The 18,988-nt window shown below is 41.5% G+C and overlaps 1 pseudogene; it reads right to left on the reverse strand.

Annotated features, from left to right (window-relative positions):
* Positions 1 to 15,727: 15,727 nt before the first annotated feature.
* On the reverse strand, positions 15,728 to 16,710 carry LOC114885767 (annotated as a pseudogene).
* Between the last annotated feature and the right edge of the window lie 2,278 nt (positions 16,711 to 18,988).

Here is an 18,988-nt window from a genome sequence, read left to right on the forward strand (position 1 = left end):
TGTACTCCTCCAGGCTTTCAAGGGATCTACAGCCAGACTACACCCGTAGCATTGAAGACTGTCTGTAGCTTCGCTGAGCCAGGGCGTGACCTCCCTAAAGATGACATCAGGACCGTGGTGTCAATCCCCAGCGGCAAGACCAAGAACAAAAGTTACTGTAAGCTCAATAACAAACGATCTTCCATAAAAGCCCACACCTATAAATAATGTAATTTGTAAACAGTTATGAACCAGAAAGAGTAAGAGCTCAGCTACCTCATGGTAATGAAAGCCCTGCTACCTGATTCTGGGTGCCCCAAGGGAGCCCAATCCATCATAAAACCTCCAAGACCAAAATCAGATTGGCCTGCCTCAACATTGCCTCTTTGTGCAGTGATGGGGGAGGAAGGAAAATGGGTCACATTCTCCTCCAGGTGAATTTATAGGAATTGCCTGAGGGTCTTCTTCAAACTACACCTTCTACCCCATCCCCAGAGATTCTGCTGCCAGAGGATGACTTCATTATAGGTGTCACCCCCCCACCCACCCAACTTGGAACAAAGTTGAGAACCACTGCCAGTGTCACCCTTGTACAGAGTTAATTGGATGAACTATTGATACTAAATTAAGGCCTAAATTTGTTGACCTTTCCCCTGTTAATAATATTTCAGCAGATACTGTTAGCTTACCCTACTTTAGGAAGTGCAAACAATGGATCTTTACAATGAATTTCTAAAAACTCTGAGTGTTGGAAGTTCCTAGAACTCAGGGACTTAAAATCCCTCTCCCCAAGTTTGATCCTTGTAGTATCAAATATTCGTTCAACATTCATTGAACACTTCTTAACGATCAGGCACTATGTTACTTTTCACTACACTAAACCTGTGAATTTAAAAAATCATGTAAAACATGAAACTTACTTTCAAATAGCTTACAGGATGGGAAGGAAGATACCCAGGAAGTCAGCCATTGCAGAATGGTATGATACATGCTTTGTAAAGATGGGAACAAGAAGGTGTGTGTGGGAGGAGAAAAGGACATGAAAAACAGAGTAAGCCTGGGTGGAGCAGTGAGATAATTGGAGAGCTTCTTGTCAAGAGCTGAAAAATGAGATGGAGTTAGCTAGAGTGATACCAGAGCTCGGAGTCAGAAGTTAGTTTTAGCTCCAGATTATCAGTCAGTCAGCTATCAGGCAGACATAAAAAAACTCAAAAGAAAAAGGAATCCAAATTGGAAAAGAAAGAGTAAAACTGTCACTGTTTGCAGATGACATGATACTATACATAGAAAATCCTAAAGATGCCACCAGAAAACTACTGTTGCTCATCAATGAATTTGGTAAAGTTGCAGGATACAAAATTAATGTACAGAAATCTCTTGCATTCCTATACACTAGCAATGAAAGATCAGAAAGAGAATTTAAGGAAACAATCCCATTTACCATTGCAACAAATAGGAATAAACCTAGCTAAGGAGGCTAGAGACCTGTACTCAGAAAGCTATAAGACAGTGATGAAAGAAATCAAAGATGACACAAACAGATGGAGAGATATACCATGTTCTTGGATTGGAAGAATAAATATTGTGAAAATGACTATACTATCCAAAGCAATCTACAGATTCAATGCAATCCCTATCAAATTACCAATGGCATTTTTCACAGAATTAGAACAAAAAATTTTACAACTTGTATTGAAACACAAAAGACCCTGAATAACAAAAGCAATCTTGAGAGAGAAAAACAGAGCTGGAGGAATCCGGCTCCCTGACTTCAGACTATGCTACAAAGCTACAGTAATCAAGACAGTATGGTACTGGCAGAAAAGCAGAAATATAGATCGATGGAACAGGTTAGAAAGCCCAGAGATAAACCCATGCACCTATGGTCACCTAATCTAAGACAAAGGAGAAAAGACAGTCTCTCCAATAAGTGGTGCTGGGAAAACTGGACAGGTGCACGTAAAAGAATGAAATTAGGACACTCCCTAACACCATACACAAAAATAAACTCAAAATGGATTAAAGAGCTAAATGTAAGGCTGAACGCTCTAAAACTCTCAGAGGAAAACATAGGCAGAACACTCTTTGCCATTAAATCACAGCAAGATCTTTTTTGACCCACCTCCTAGAGTAATGAAAATAAAAACAAAAATAAACAAATGGGACCTAATTAAACTTAAAAGCTTTCGCACAGTAAAGGAGACCATAAACAAGATGAAAAGACAACCCTCAGAATGAGAGAAAATATTTGCAAATGAAGCAGCTGACAAGGGATTAATCTCCAAAATATACAAACAACTCATGCAGCTCAATATCAAAAAAACAAACAACCCAATCAAAAAATGGGCGGAAGACCTAAATAGACTTTTCTTGAAAGAAGACATGCAGATGGCCAAGAGGCACATGAAAAATGCTCAGCATCACTAATTATTAGGGAAATGCAAATCAAAACTACAATGAGGTGCCACCTCATACCAATCAGAATGGCCATCATCAAAAAATCTACAAACAATAAATGCTGGAGAGGGTGTGGAGAAAAGGGTACCATCTTACACTGTTGGTGGGAATGTAAATGGATACAGCCACTATGGAGAACAGTATGGAGGTTCCTTAAAAAACTACAAATAGAACTACCATATGACCCAGCAGTCCCACTCCTGGGCATATACCTGGAGAAAACCATAATTCCAAAAGATACATGCACCCCAATGTTCAGTGCAGCACTATTTACAATAGCCAGGACTTGGAAGCAACCTAAATATCCATCAACAGAGGAATGGATAAAGAAGATGTGGTACCTATATACAATGGAATATTACGCAGCCATAAAAAGAAATGAAATTGAGTTATTTGTAGTGAGGTGGATGGACCTAGAGTCTGTCATACAGAGTGAAGTAAGTCAGAAAGAGAAAAACAAATACCATATGTTAATGCATATATGTGGAGTTTAGAAAAATGGTACAGATGAACCTACTTGCAAAGCAGAAATAGAGACACAGACATAGAGAACAAACATATGGACACCAAAGGGAGAGAGGGGCTGGGATGGATTGGGAGATTGGGATTGACATATGCACACTAGTAATGTATGAAGTAGACGGCTGGTGCGTGCCTACTATATAGCACAGGGGAAAAAAAGAAGGTACAATCTGTTTGCAGGACATACATTAAGTTAGCCTTAAAAACGCATTCCAAGAAAAATGCATTCCAATGTACATTAGGTGCAGACAAATATTGTTTAATTCCTCTTATATGAGGTACCTAGAATAGTAAAATTCATAGAGTCAGAAGTACACTGGTAGATGCCAGGGGGGTGGGGGAGTGGGGAATGGGGAGTTAGTGTTTAAAGGGGACAGAGTTTCAGTTTAGGAAGGCGAAAAATCCGGGAGATGGATGATGGTGAGAGTTGCACAACAATGTGAAGGTACTTAGTGCCACTGGACTGCACAGTTAAATAGGGTTAAAATAGTGTGTTTCATATTATGTGACTTTTACCACAATAAAAAAAAATAAGGGAAAAGAAATACTCAAAAGATAAAGGCAAAGAGGGGAAGCTGAAGTCCAGTAGGTCAGGACCTTTGCAGGACTGGAACTAGAGGACTAGCCTAGCAGGAGAGCTGATCTGTTTCCTTGCCCAGGAGGCTTCCATGCATCTTGTTAGAATAAGAGCCACTTCACAAGCATGAAGAATCCTGCAAAAAGTGAGCTACTGACCTGCAGATCTCAACACTGCAGCACTTTAACATTTCAACATGTTATTTATAACTTTAGGTTTATTAGCACAATTACACATTATTGGACCTGATATCAGAGTGCGATTAAATACCTGATGCTGAGTCAATACTGTTTTCACTGAAATTTTCAGTTAGTCTGCTAAGACCTGTTCACACATGCTATGCTAAGATCTAGCACCAGCACTTAAGCTAGGATCTCTCCTGTACCACGTACCTAACATCTGATCTATTCAACCACTTCAGCTCTTAAAGAACAGGAAAAGAGAGATTCCTTAAGAGGTTTGCGAATGTTGGAGGGTAGAGTGTGGAAAGTCTGTTTTCGTACTACAACCCCAGTTTCTGGTCCCTCCAGCAAGCAGCTTTTTCAGACCCTGCTTTTCTCCTGGTAACTCAACAGTGATGTTCACCAAATATTTCTGCGTTTCCAGTTTCTGGTCACAACATAAGATTGAATTATCTGATCACTGTGAAACTAGGTATACATACTTTGGTCAATAAGATAGGAGAGGAGGTGGTATGTGTCATTTCCAGGAAAAAGCTTTAGGACGCAGTAAACCATTCACCACTTTCCCATCCCATCTCTGGGAGATCACAGAAGCAAGTGTTGAGCTGAAAACCTCTTTCAGCCGGAGTCTTCTAGCCAAACCACACTGGTAGGTAGGATGAGAGAGCAATGAACTTTTGGTGTGTTATGCCATTAAGAATTGGTGGCTATTTGTTACACAGCATGCTCTAGACTACCTTGATTGAGTCACCTCAATATCCATTCCTCTACCCTACTTCCTTCCTAACAGAAGTCACTATCTCTATACAGTCTTCTGTTTTCAGAGACGCTGACTCCAGCTCCAGCTCAGGGTGGTGGATCTTGTTCAACATAAGCCAATCATGGTAATATTCTCTTACCAGTCAGTGATTGAGAAATTGGAATGTGACCTAAGTCTGGCCAGTGAAATGTACAAAGAAGTCTGCTGGGAAGCTTCAGAAAAGTTTCTCAAAAGAATTTAAAAAAAGAGAAAGAGAAGAGTTACTCCTTTCTTCCGCTAACTGTTGTCATATATAGATATGACACTAGTTATCTAGCACTATGTTGCAATTTACATTTATTATCTCGAATATTTAGTATTCCACAGTGTAGTCAGGAATTCAGGAGCAGCTTAGCTGGGTGGCTCTGGTTCAGGGTCTCTCATGAAGTTAGGGTTGAGGTATTTGCTAGGGCTGCAGTCTTCTGAAGGCTTGACCAGAGCTAGGAGATTTACTTCTAAGATGGTGCCCTCACATGGCTGTTGGCAGAAGGTCTCAGTTCATTGCTGGTTCTTGGCAGGAGGCTTGTTACTTGCCTTGTGGACCTCTCCACAGGGCTAATTGAGTGTCCTCATGACATGGTAGCTGGCTTTCCCCAAAGTAAGTGATCCGAGAGAAAGTATAAGGAGGAAACCACAATGCCTTTATGTCCTAATTTCAGGAGCAACACACTGTCATTTCCATGACATTCTGTAAAAAGTGCATCACCAAATGAAGCTCACATTTAAGAGGAGGGGGATTATGCTCCACTTTTGCAGGGAGGAGTATTAAAAAATTTGTAGGTATGTTTTAATCCAACACAGATGTAACAGGAAGGCTGTGCTGAGATTATGAGGGGCTCCAGCCTAAGGGTCCTCTCATGCTGAGGAAAACAGAGCAGATATGGAAAGGCCCTTGATGGCATTACTAAGCCTGCAACCTACCCTGGACTACTAGTTATGTGAGAAAAAATAAATTTCTTTACTGACTATCTTAGCATGTTTGAGATGAGGTTGGCTGATATTTGCAACTGGAGTTGATATTCAGCATATTTGATCATATATATGTATTGTAAATTAACATATATATCAATATATAAATGTAAAAAAATTAAATATAATTTCCATTTCTAAATTATAAAAGATATATGTATATATATGTGTGTATATCTGTATAAAACTTTTCATTTATAAAAGATATGTGTGTATATGTGTATATGTGTGTGTGTGTGTGTGTGTATCTGTATAAAACTTTTTATCCTTGTATGGATGTGGATGTGTCTGTGTAGAACTGTGCACCATAGGATAAAAGCTGGGTGCAGATTGTTCTTCAAATTATTCTAATTTCCAAGTAATTTGTTGATTTTTCAAAATATTTGGTGTTACTCTTTGATGCAGCTCTCACTAGCTAAAGGATGCTCCAGTATGAATCATGATTCCATGGACAGAACTGCCATAAAAATTTTCCAACATTTTAATTGAATTGATAGGCATCAAGTGGCTTGTAATATAAATAAGTTTTCAGTTTTTCTTAACACCAGCAGTGTTTTTCACGGTGCTGATTTCTCAGTTTCTGCTGAACTAAAAGCCATTCCATTCAAATTTTTTCTAGTAAAACATTTTTAATAATAATTAATTTTTATATGATCAATATACATATTATCAACAGTCAGATAGGCAACACCATTTAAAAATAAGACAAAGATAATCCTTTAGGCCAGATGAAAGGTGGCAATTAATGTGTGCTCACGTGCCAGGTTAGGTTGCCTGGGTTCAAATGCTGGCTGGTCAAATAAATCTTAAATTATTTTCTATGCCTCAATTTTCTCATTTTAAAAATATGATAGGGGACTTCCCTGGTGGCACAATGGTTAAGAATCCGCCTGCCAATGCAGGGGACGTGGGTTCAATCCCTGGTCTGGGAAGATCCCATATGTCGCGGAGCAACTAAGCCCGTGCGCCACAACTACTGAGCCGGCTCTCTAGAGCCCGCGAGCCACACAACTACTGAGGCTGTGAGCCACAACTACTGAAGCCCACGCTCCTAGACCCCGTGCTCCACAACAGGAGAAGCCACCGAAATGAGAAGCCTGTGGACCGCAATGAAGGGTAGCCCCTGCTAGCCACAACTAGAGAAAACCCACGTGGAGCAATGAAGCCAAAAATAGTAAGTAAAATTTAAAAAAAAAAAGAATTATTAAAAAAAATATGATTGATGATGATTTCTTAAATGAGTTAATATACTTTTAGACTAGAACCTGACACAGAGAAAACGTATTAGTTAACATTTTTATTGATAAAATTAATGTTCTTGATCCATGGGCATTCCATGAGTTTTAATGAATTCATCACCATTAAATGGATATGAAATTCAACATGAATATTAAAAAGTGGTTTCTAAACCTCACATCACTCTTGGCTCCAAACTGACTCCAAGAGCCTTGTCTTTTCCTGCATCTTCCCCTCTGTTTTGAGAGTATCTGCAATGCCAGCAGAAAGTACAGACCTCTATCTTTCCATGGCTACATTTGCCCCTGCTATGACATGCCCACTGCATTTTCTCTCCTTTTTTCGCTCAAAGCTAAGATTCTACAGAGACTACAGCTCCCAAAAGCAGCTGTATGAGGGTCACTCGGGACCATCAACAGGGGATTCTTAGGTGTATCCTGGGTCTTGGATGCTGGAGTGCCAGAGCCACATCCGAGGCCCAGTCTTCCCCACTGGGTTTAGGATCCAACTCTCACCAAGGCAGGTGCCTTGTAGATGTGGACTAGACAAGTGGTGCCAGAGCCCAGCCCAGTAGTGACTGGCATGGACATCAACCAATCAGAAAGGACACTGGTCACAGTTCTGAAGCAGGGTCATTTACCCTTTAGCTGCTTGAATTTAGGAAGGTCTGGGAGGTTCCAAGGCGGGGGCCAGGATGGTCAGGGCTGCAAGGATGGGGAGAGACTCATGGGCTTAGGGCATTATTCTTATTGCCAAAGAAGTATTTAAAACAAAAACAAAAAACAGTGCTTCCACACCAGCTCATAATGACTTCATACAGAGCGAAACTCGTGTTTGAGAATGACAGATGTTAATTTACCTTCACAACCCTTCACCATAACTCAGACTACTGATTGGGAAAAACCTGTGTTATGGGAGATATTCTGGAAGATCTCCACATGGGGCTCAGCCCTGGTAATGATTTTTTTTAATGTTTCTTGTTTATATTTTTAAAATTTATCAACAAAGAGTACTAAGATGTCATGAATGTTATTCTTAAGCAAAGTAGGTCAAGGTCATGAGAGTCTTTTTATGAAATATGTTTATGTATCTGCACTAAGAAAGAATGAATAATCTATGCAAATCCACTGCCTGAGGCTGTTTCTCTAAGGCAAATATCTTCCCAAAGAGATAAGAGAGAAACTTGTCCCTTTATATCCCAAAGAGAACAAAAGAAAGATGCACAAAGACTTCACTTTGGGCAGAATTCTAACTGAATGTCTCCACTGAGGATCTTTACCATTATGACGCAGTTAGGAAAACAAGAACCAATTTAGTTATCTCAACCAGAAGATATTTAAATAAAGGAATTGGTTAAACTTGTTGGGAAGTCTGGAGAGGGGAAGGTGACCTTTGAGTAATCAACACTACCATTCCCAGGCTAGGAGACCAAAATCATTAAGCAGAGGCCAAGGGTGTGTGCAGGTGAGGTTTCTGTTATTGGAGCCCAGCTGCCTGAGCTGCAGCCCAGGAACCCGCAACCATCAGCCGCTGATTGAGTCATTGCAGCTTTCGCTGCCCCAGACATCACTGCTACTGTTGCCTCTGCCACCAGTGCTATTGCCACCTCCATTCTTTCATCACTGGTGCAGTCTTTGTTGTTTCAACCACTGTTTGAAACTGGAAAAAGAGAGTTACATCTCCCTTCCTCTTGCTTTTAATCTCCCTCCATTGGCAGGATCTGACCAAAAATCATCGGATATATGTAGGTTACAGAATATAAGCACCTTACAATGTCCAGCAGAGCACACAAGTGTGAGAATGAGGGCTGAGAACAAATAAGTCAATCACCAGTCTGAGAGGTTGTAAGGCAGTTACACCACGTGGACCTAACATGGTCGAGACACTCTCTCACCTCCCTTGGAAGCTTCTCTGAAGACACTCAATAGTAAAGCTGCAGGCAGCCACTCAAGCGTCTTCAGCCTTCAGACACTGATGGTGCAGAACTATATTAGGAGACTAGGAAACTTCACACAATTGTAGATTCCCACCTTCAAGCAAAGGATAAGGGACAAAAGCAGTACTGGTAAAATCTAAATATTGTTTTTGTGAGTAAATCTGGCGGGAAAAGGACATGTGAAATCCCATGGCCTTTTTCTCTTGGTGTTCTAAAATTCTGTCTCGCTGAGATTAAAGTGCAATCTTATCCAGGGATGAAAAGCATCATTATATTTGGAAGTTTAAAACTGCAAGCCATTGATATTAGGGCAATATAGATGGAGAGGATAAGGAATAACTTCAAACACTAGCCCCACATAGAAAGTTACAAGGGTGGGCATTCTGTGGAAATAAAAACAAAGACCTATAGCAAGGGAGTCAGCCACTATCACTCATGTTTTGGCAAAGACTCAAAGGCAGGCAGAGGAGTGGGAAAACTTCATAGTGAAAAAAAGGGAAGGCTTCAAATATGCCCCAAATAAAGGCCATTGGCATAGGGAAACTGTAGGCAAGCTAACTAGAAGTGGGGCATCCTCCATGATAGGTTAGGGTGCATATATGGCTTTTTCTGGTTGGTCCTAAGTTGGAAATGGAAACAAAAATTAGGGAAGCTATCAATTATTAACCAAGTCTTGGCCATATGGGGCTAGTTGTCACAGGGGTTATTGTTTGGTTTCCTGGACTATCACTAGAGATAGCAATCTGACTTCTTCAAGTCTGACTTGCGAGCTGGCTTTCTGAGCTGATTATTGTAAATAATGGATCGGTTTCTGGGACAGGTAGCTTCAGGTTATGGGTGTAGGGGAGAAAAGACTTTTCTCCTACCCTCTTAGGTTCAGTGCCTACTCTGAGAATTAAGCTGACAAAAGACCAATCAAGAGGAGGCGGGCTTCCCTGGTGGCGCAGCGGTTGAGAGTCCGCCTGCCGATGCAGGGGACACGGGTTCGTGCCCCCGTCTGGGAGGATCCCACATGCCGCGGAGCGGCTGGGCCCGTGAGCCATGGCCACTGAGCCTGCGCATCCGGAGCCTGTGCTCCGCCACGGGAGAGGCCACAACAGTGAGAGGCCCATGTACCGCAAAAAAAAAAAGATAAATAAAAAGTGTTGGTGAGGGTGTGGAGAAAAAGGAACCCATGTGCAGTGTTAGTGGAAATGTAAATTGGTGTAGCCAATATGGAAAACTGTATGGAGATTCCTCAAAAAATTAAAAATGGAAATACCATATGATCCAGCAATTCCACTTCTCGGTGTTTATCCGAGCAAAATGAAAAGACTAATTTGAAAATATATATAAACACTTATGTTCAATGCAGCATTATTTATAATAGCCAAGATATGGAAGCAACCTAGTGCCCACTGATAGATGAATGAATAAAGAAGATGTGGTATATTACTCAGCCTTAAAAAAGAATGAAATCTTTCCATTTGCAACCATATGGATGGACTCAGAGGTTATTATGCTAAGTGAAATAAGTCAGACAGAGAAAGACAAGTGCTGTACGTTATCACTTATATGTGGCATCTAAAAAACAAAACAAATGAACAAACATAACTAAACAGAAACAGAGTCATATATACAGAGAAGAAATAGGTGGTTGCCAGAGGGGAGTGGATTCGGGGAGGAGAGAAAGTGGTGAGGGAAAATAGAGGTACAAACTTTAGCTCAGGTACTCCAAACAAAGTGGTATTGGAATAAGGATAGTACAGATCAATGGAATAGAACAAAGAGTGCATCAATAGAACTGCACATATCTGCTCACGAAAAAGGAGTAAGCATAATTCAATGGGGAAAGGATAGTGTTTTCTACAAATGATGTTGGAAAAAACAGACACAAGGAAAAGAACAAAACCATACAAAAACTAACCTGAAGCATAAACCTAAACAGAAGAGCTAAAATTAAAACAGTGCTATCCAATACAATTATAATTTGAGCCACATTTGTAATTTGACATTTTCTAGTAGCCATGTTTAAAAAAATAAAAAGTAATGGATGAAAATAATTTGAATATTTTATTTGATGAAAAGATTCAAAATATTATAATTTTGACATGTAACCAATAAAAATATTATTGGGGAGAAAAAAATATATAGCTTATTTCTGTCTCATCTAAAAACAGCCTATCAGTAGTCAGTCCACAGTAACAAGAATCTAGCTCGTTAGCTCTTTTTGCACTGCTATCCACAGCAGACAACTTTATAGTGTAATATGGATAATAAAATTCCAAAACTCATGTCCTCATTCCAGCCAGCAGGAAGGAGAAAAAAAGTAAAGTAGCGTTTGTTCATTCTTTTTAAAAACACTTCCAAGAAAAGTCACACAGCTACAAGGGATTCTGGGAAATGAAATCTTTATTTCAGGAAATCTTATATTCAGCTAAAACTTGAAGGAGTGAGAAAGCAGGTATCAGGGGGAAAATAGCTATCCTTGCCACAGACCACTCATCCACACGCTCCTTCTTTCCACATAGAGACCTTGTCTCTTTGAGATGTAAGTGCAAAGTGCCATTGGTTACTGCATTAAGCTCAAAGTCTGGAAACTCTGGGTGATATCCAGTCATCCCTATCATGGCAGGTTGCAGCCACTCACAGTCCAGAAATCCATAAACTAAAAGTCATTTTCCCTCCCCCCTCACTCATACTCGATATATTGATATAGTGGTAAAACAGGAATAATCTTAATTAAAATTCCAATTGGGGGCTTCCTTGGTGGCACAGTGGTTAAGAATCTGCCTGCCAATGCAGGGGACATGGGTTTGAGCCCTGTTCCGGGAAGATCCCACATGCTGCAGAGCAGCTAAGCCCGTGCGCCACAACTGCTGAGCCTGCGCTCTAGAGCCCGTGAGCTACAACTAGTGAGCCCATGTGCTACAATTACTGAAGCCCATGCACCTAGAGCCCGTGTTCCACAACAAGAGAAGCCACTGCAATGAGAAGCCCGCACACTGCAACAAAGAGTAGTCCCTGCTCGCCGCAACTAGAGAAAGCCCGCGTGCAGCAACGAAGACCCAATGCAGCCAAAAATAAATAAATAAAATAAATTTATTTAAAAAAAGAAAAAATTCCAATTGGATAAGGAAAAATAGGAAACAGCACTCACTCGCACCAGTCCATAGACATGATCAAACCCTGTTGGGCAGGAATTAGGAGATTCCCTGGCCTGGGAATGGAGTTCCTTGATTAGCCTACTGGTATTCCCTGGTTCTGCTCTTGGTGATGAACTATTTCACTTGCTATCCTTGTTATGCACTGAACTGTGTTTTCCCCAAATTTGTATGTTGAAGTCCTAACCCCCAATGTGATTGTATTGGAAATAGGGCCTTTAAGGAGGTAATCAAGGTTCAAAGGGTGGTGCCTTAATCCAATATGACTGGTGTCCTTCAAAAAAGAGAGAGACACCAGAGGCAAGGCCATGTGAGGACACAGCAAGAAGGTAGCTGTCTACACACCAAGGAGAGCTGCCTCAGAAGAAGCCAAACCTGTTAACACTTTGATCCTAGGCTTCTCGCCTACAGAACTGTGAGAAAATACATTTCTGTTGTTTAAGCCCCCGTCAGTGGTATTTTGTTATGGCAGTCCTAGAAGACTAATACCGTCCTCATGGCCCCCAGCTTTGCTCTCTCAGAAGTTCCTCCTTGCAGGCAATATAATTCTTTCAAATAGGAATTCCTTTTTATTTACTTTCAGTCATTCCCTGTCCTTGTAATCACAGCCAAGATCTTGTTTAGACATTGTTTTTTTAAGCCTGAATACTGGTCTTTTACTTATTGGTTGTATTATTCTGCCCATTCATTTCTCTCTAAATTTAATGGAGTTACTGCATAGTCATTTAAAACAGATGAGTCAGAAGAAAGAACCCTTAATCGGCTGTTCGCTAGCAATTGATCTGCTAAAACTGCTGGATTTTAGCCACTGCTTATAACTGGTTCAGTTTGGGGTGCAGAAGTAGTTTTATCCCTGCAGAGTCCCATATTATCAACTTAGATTGCAGGCCTCAGACAGAGAGCAATTCTTTTAGCAAAGCTGTAGTCCCGTCAATCTCTGTTTCTATACTGCCCATCTCTAGCCTGTAAGGCTTTGCTCAAAGTGTCAAGAAGCAGTCAAGACACACAGAAGTATTCATCTTTCCTATCATTTCCCCTAAAGCTATAGCCTCAGTCAGTACATGGTCTCCTTTTCAGGCTAAAGCAGGGGAATGTTTGTCACCAAAGATCAGCCTCTGCCATACTGAGTCTATACCACCTGCTGCTCAACTTCTAAGCCAGTACCATTTATGATATTTATTTTTTGTTCGATTCAGTACCCCACTTCTAAGTATTTAATCCTGTGTTTATTGTGAATCCATTTAGCATGAAACACAGAAACCTAAAAACAATAGATAGTTCAGTCAGACGGAAGTTTTTTCTCTTTCATGTATATTATGTTGGAAGTAAATGGGGCAGGGTCTGAAAGCAGTTCTAGTCCTCAAGGACCCATTCTTCTATCTTGTTGCTCTTCCCTCCTCAAAACCTTCTCAAAATCTGGAGCTTCTAGGGCTTCCCTGGTGGAACAGTGGTTAAGAATCCGCCTGCCAGTTCAGGGGACACAGGTTTGAGCCCTGGTCCGGGAGGATACCACATGCTGCAGAGCAAATAACCCCATGCGCCACAACTACTGAGCCTGCGCTCTAGAGCCCGCGAGCCACAACTACTGGAGCCTGTGATCCTAGAGCCCGTGCTCTGCAACACGAAAAGCCACTGCAATGAGAAGCCCACGCACTGCAGTAAAGAGTAGCCCCCGCTCGCCGCAACTAGAGAAAGCCTGCGCACAGCAACAAAGACCCTATGCAGCCAAAAATAAATAAAATAAATTAAAAAACTTGGAGCTTCTAGCCAGTAGAAAAAAGAAAGGTGTGAAGAAGATCATGCTTCCTCTTTTTAAAGACAATTTTCCAGAAGTGTACGTGAAACTACTTTTGATGTCAAAAACTTGGCCTCTGTGCACCTGTCCTAAATCAAATCTTGGAGACAGAGTTTTGGATGAAGTAGAAAAGAATAGCTTTATTGCTTTGTCAGGCAAAGGAGGACACAGCAGGCTCATGCCCTTAAGAACTGTGTGTCCCCACCTGGGGGGATCTGGTGAGGAGTTTTATAGCAATGGTTCAAGGGCAGGTTTGCTGATAAGGATCAAGGTGTGTGCAGGGCCTGCATTCCCTTAATCTGGCCTCAGGTGGCCTCCTGATGAGCTTGTGTGGTTTTTGAGGTTATTAAACTGTGACCTTCTCTCTGGAATGAAGAATGGTTCATCAAGTAGTTAACATCTTCCATTTGTTGGGGGGGTGTTTTTTTGTTGTTATTTATTTATTTATTTGGTTGCACCAGGTCTTAGTTGCGGCAGGTGGGCTCCTTAGTTGCAGCATGTGAACTCTTTTAGTTGCGGCATGCACGTAGGATCTAGTTCCCTGACTGGGAATCGAACCCTGGGCCCCCTGCATTGGGAGAACGGAGTCTTAATCACTGCATCAACAGGGAAGTCCCTGTTGGGGGTTTTAGTTCTGCAAAAGAGCTCAAAGATATTGTTATGTGTATCCCTTGAGGTGGAACCAGGACCCTGTCCCAAGACTGCACTATTGTTTCTTGACAGCCCCTCCCTTGTCTCTGCCTCCCCTCCCTTGCCTCTGCCTCCCCTCCCTTCCCTGATTAGCGACTGTTTGAATCTGCACTTTGGAACACAGGGAAGGTCATAGAGGCTGAAGCCGATTTCCTACAAAAAAGAAACAGGGGCACAGGAGGGCTTCCATGCCCAGGAGCCCCACAGGGTCCTGCTCAATTTCACTTTTGCTTATAACTATTGGTTAAAATTTAGTTCTGTGCAACACTATGAAAGCATTCCTTTCAGCTAGGTGTGGGAGTACGGCAGAATTGCAAAGCTATTAAGAGGAAGAGGCAAAAAGGTATGCTCTCTTCCTTTGAGTACACTGTCCAGAGAAAAAAGTACTCACCAATTCTAGTTGTGCCCTATGGGTAGGCATTTAGTTACTTGGCACACCTACCTGCAAGGGAAGCTAGAAGAAAATAAAGGCTTTATTCAAGGGAACCAAATGCCCAGCTAAAAATTGAGAAGAACATATGTGGTGACCAGTTGCAGTCTTGGCTATGGCCTGTGAATCACACAGCACAGCATCTATCATATAGTTAAAAACTCAGTAAATGTTAACTATTATTTGTGTCAAAATGCGGTCCAAGGAAGACCCTACATGGGTACCTTGTTTTACTCCTACTTGGATATATTTTTTTAACAGACTTTTTTTTTTTAAGAGAAGTTTTAGGTTTACAGAAAAATTGAGCAGTAAGTACGAGAGCTCCCATGTACCTCCTGCCACACACAGGCAGAGTCTCCCCACCGTCCATGAATAACATTTAATGTTCACTCTACAGAAGTGAAACCCAACCTTCCACTTTTTTTAAATTTAATTTTATTATTTTATACAGCAGGTTCTTATTAGTTATCTATTTTATCCACATCAGTGTATACATGTCAATCCCAATCTCCCGATTCATCCCACCACCACCCCCTCCACTTTCCCCCCTTGGTGTCCATACATTTGTTCTCTACATCTGTGTCTCTATTTCTGCCTTGCAAACCACTTCATCTGTACCATTTTTCTAGATTCCACATACATGTGTTAATATACAATATTTGTTTTTCTCTTTGACTTACTTCACTCTGCATGACAGTCTCTAGGTCCATCCACGTCTCTACAAATGACCCAATTTTGTTCTTTTTAGGGCTGAGTAACATTCCATTGTATATATGTACCACATCTTCTTTATCCATTCGTCTGTCAATGGGCGTTTAGGTTGCTACCATGTCCTGGCTATTGTAAGTAGAGCTGCAATGAACATTGTGGTACATGACTCTTTTTGAATTATGGTTTTCTCTGGGTATATGCTCAGTAGTGGGATTGCTGGGTCATATGGTAGTTTTATTTTTAGTTTTTTAAGGAACCTCCATACTGTTCTGCACAATGGCTGTATCAATTTACATTCCCACCAACAGTGCAAGAGGGTTCCCTTTTCTCCACACTCTCTCCAGCATTTGTTGTTTGTAGATTTTCTTTTTTTTTTTTTTAAGTAGTTTCATTCACTTTATTTTTCTCATAGAAAACTATGTGGTGGCTACAGCTGGAGCCTGGGTCCTCTGCATGGAAACTCTGGTGTGGGTCTTTACAGGATGGTCGGTGAATTCCTGATATGGAGACTTGGTGAACACCATCTCTTTCCAGAGATCAGGAGTGAGATAACTGTAGGTCTTGGAAATGGCATTAGAAGTGGCCTTGGCGAAATTGCCCAGCGTGGCAGTGCAGCCCCTGGCAGAGGTGTCGCAGTCGTCAATTCCAGCCATCATCGGTAGATTCTGGGGCACAGGGGCTGAGACGATGCCAGTGCCCCTGGGGGCAGGGATGAGGCGCACCAGCACAGAGCCTCAGCGGCCAGTCACCTTGCAAGGGACAGTATGGGGCTTGCCCATCTTGTTCCCCCAGTAGCCTCGTCGCACCGGGACCATGGAGAGCTCAGCCAGAATGACGGTCGCACAGATGGCAGTGGCTACCTCCTTAGAGCACGTCACACCCAAACCAACACGTCCGTTGTAATCCCAGATGGCAACAAATGCCTTGAACCTGGTCCGCTGGCCAGCATGGGTCTGCTTTTGCACAGGCATGATCTTCAAAACCTCCTCCACGAGGGATGACCCCAAGAAAATGTCAGTGATCTCAGATTCCTTGATGGGCAGAGAAAAGAGATAGATCTCCTCCAGGGATTGATCTTCATGTCCTTGACCAGGCGGCCCAGCTTGGTGACGTGGAGACACTCCTTGTCCTCGGCCTTGCCTCCGCGAGCTCCGCGACCCCGGCCCCCGCCCTGGATGCCGCTGCTGAAGCCTCCGCGGCCTCTCATTCCAGGGCCACTGGGGCCTCCGGGCCCTCCAGGCCCTCTCACAGCACCGGTGTCATTCGCCATTTGGTGTTTTTACAGGAAAAAAAAAAAAAAAGAAAGCTTTACGGAAAAAATTAAAAAGCTAGATTTTCTGATGATGCCCATTCTAACCGGTTTGAGGTGATACCTCATTGTAGTTTTTTTTAAACATCTTTATTGGAGTATAATTGCTTTACAATGGCGTGTTAGTTTCTGCTTTATAACAAAGTGAATCAGCTATACATATACATATATCCCCATATCTCCTCCCTCTTGTGTCTCCCTCCCACCCTCCCTATCCCACCCTTCTAGGTGGTCACACATCACTGAGCTGATCTCCCTGTGCTATGCGGCTGCTTCCCACTAGCTATCTATTTTACATTTGGTAGTGTATATATGTCAGTGCCACTCTCTCACTTCGTCCCAGCTTACCCTTCCCCTCCCCGTGTTCTCAAGTCCATTCTCTATGTCTGCGTCTTTATTGCTGTCCTGCCCCTAGGTTCTTCAGAGCCATTTTTTTTTTAGATTCATATATATGTGCTAGCATACGGTATTTGCTTTTCTCTTTCTGACTTACTTCACGCTGTATGACAGACTCTAGGTCCATCCACCTCACTACAAATAATTCAATTTCATTTCTTTTTATGGCTGGGTAATATTCCATTATATATATATGCCACATCTTCTTTATCCATTCATCTGTTGATGGACACTTAGGTTGCTTCCATGTCCTGGCTATTGTAAATAGAGCTGCAATAAACATTGTGGTACATTGTAGTTTTATTTTTGTGGTACGCAGGCCTCTCACTGTTGTGGCCTCTCCCGTTGCGGAGCACAAGCTCCGATGTGCAGGCTCAGCGGCCACGGCTCATGGGCCCAGCCGCTCCGCAGCATGTGGGATCTTCCCGGACCGGGGCACGAACCCGTGTCCCCTGCATCGGCAGGCGGACTCTCAACCACTGTGCCACCAGGGAAGCCCCTCATTGTAGTTTTGATTTGCATTTCTTTAATAATTAGTGATGTTGAACATCTTTTCATGTGCCTCTTGGCCATCTGTATGTCTTCTTTGGAAAAATGTATACTTAAGTCTTCTGCCCATTTTTGGATTGGGTTGTTTGTTTTTTTAATATTGAGCTGCATGAGTTGTTTATATATTTTGGAGATTAATCCTTTGTCCATTGATTTGTTTGCAAATACTTTCTCCCATTCTGAGGGGTGTCTTTTGGTCTTGTTTATAGTTCCCTTTGTTGTGCAAAAGCTTTGAAGTTTCATTAGGTCCCATTTGTTTATTTTTGTTTTTATTTCCATTACTCTAGGATATGGGTCAAAAAAGATCTTGCTGTGATTTATGTCATAGAGTGTTCTTTCTATGTTTTCCTCTAAGAGTTTTATAGTGTCCGGTCTTACATTTAGGTCTCGAATCCACTTTGAGTTTATTTTTGTGTATGGTGTTAGGGAGTGTTCTAATTTCATTCTTTTACATGTAGCTGTCCAGTTTTCCCAGCACCACGTATTGAAGAGGCTATCTTTTCTCTGTTGTATATCCTTGCCTCCTTTGTCATAGATTAGTTGACCATAGGTGCGTGGGTTTCTCTCTGGGCTTTCTATCCTGTTCCATTGATTTATATTTCTGTTTTTGTGCCCCAACTTTCCACTTCTTAATATTCTTCTATTGTCATCACCAGCACAAAAAAATTCAGCTGATATCTGCAGTGTGAAGCTACTTCACTACAACTAGAAAAAATCTTGGATTACAAACCACACACCCAGTTTAAGGAATAAAACCAATCTTCTCTATCAGTTTAACCAATCTTCTCTTTAAGTTTATATTGTTAGCATATTTCAGGAATGTTGAAGAAAGAAAGCAAAGCACAGATCAATAGTACATTATTGTACCTCTGAAAATATGTGCAGTGTGAATAAGTATATTCCATATTATAATTTTCTATTTGGAGAGCAAATAAAAATTAATATTGCTTTAATAACACAAAGAACAACATGTTAAACTTGACCAAATCTTTGTTAATGGTAAAATGGAAGATTCAGTGATTCTCAACTGGGTACAATCACAGGATGGAGACAAGTAACATTTCAGGGGCCATGGGAGGGTTACCCTGCTCGCTACTCCACTCCTCAAATACTCTTCTCCCTCTCCCTTGACACCTGAAATTCCTTTGAAAAGAGATAAAAGAAAAATAAATATTATTAGAGACCAAAGATTGAGAGCTTAATGAAAGAATGTTACTAAATGGGATAATATTTGAAGTCAAAAGATCATAAACTATATCTGCCCATACTAGGAAAGGAAATACTCTGAGAGATATCATTGGCTACTGA

The sequence above is a fragment of the Monodon monoceros genome, unplaced genomic scaffold (assembly GCF_005190385.1).
Source record: "Monodon monoceros isolate NGI ecotype Baffin Bay Population unplaced genomic scaffold, NGI_Narwhal_1 Super_Scaffold_6, whole genome shotgun sequence".
Taxonomy (NCBI): Eukaryota; Metazoa; Chordata; class Mammalia; order Artiodactyla; family Monodontidae; genus Monodon; species Monodon monoceros.